We start from the raw sequence: 1,011 nt of genomic DNA on the forward strand, positions 1-1,011 counted from the left end.
CAAGAGCCAATGATTCTGAAGGAGGAAGTCCAAGGTGCATTGAAGGAATTGGCAAAGAACAAGGCACCAGGAATTGATGGAAATTTCCAGAAAGTGAGGCAGTACAGGAGGCACTCACTAATCTCTGCCAAGAAATTTGGAAGACAACTATCTGGCCGACTGATTGGAAGAGATCCATATTTGTGCCCATTCCAAAGAGAGGTAACACAACAGAATCATTGGACATTCTCTTTGATATCTCATGCAAGTAAAGTTTTGCTAAAGGTAATACAGAAACGGCTACAATCATACATTGACAGAACTTCCAGAGGTTCAAGCCAAATTCAGAAGAGGCCGGGGAACGAGGGATATAATTACTAATGACCAATGGATCTTGGCTGAAAGCAGAGAATATCAGAAAGATGTTTACTGTGCTTTACTGACTATGCAAAGGCTTTCGATTGTGTGGATCATGACAAGCTATGGACACCATTGTGAAGTATGAGTATTCCGGAACACTTAATTGTGCTCATGAGGAATCTGTATCTGGACCAAGAAGCAGCTGTAATTTAAAAAAGTGTACGACAATGTTGTATTCTTTCACCATACTTATTCAACCAGTATGCTGAGTAAGTCATCTGAGAATCTGGGTTCTATGAAGAAAAACGTGGCATCAGGATTGGAAAAAGACTCATTAGCAACCTGCAATATGCAGATGATACAACCTTGCTTGCTGAAAGTGAAGAGGATTTAAAATATTTACTGATGAAGATCAAAGAGCATGATCTTTGGTATGGATCACATCTCAATGTCAAGAAAACAAAAATCCTCACCACTGGATTAATAAACAACATTCTTATCAATGGAGAAAAGATTGAAGTTGTCAAGGACTTCAGTTCTTCTTGGATCAACTATCAACACTCATGGAAGCAGCAGTCAAGAACTCAAACGACTTACTGCATTAGGCAAATCTGCTGCACAAGACCTTTTTAAAGTGTTGAAGAGCAAAGATGTCAGCTTGAGGACTAAGGT

This window comes from Chrysochloris asiatica, unplaced genomic scaffold (genome assembly GCF_000296735.1).
Source record: "Chrysochloris asiatica unplaced genomic scaffold, ChrAsi1.0 scaffold00212, whole genome shotgun sequence".
Taxonomy (NCBI): domain Eukaryota; kingdom Metazoa; phylum Chordata; class Mammalia; order Afrosoricida; family Chrysochloridae; genus Chrysochloris; species Chrysochloris asiatica.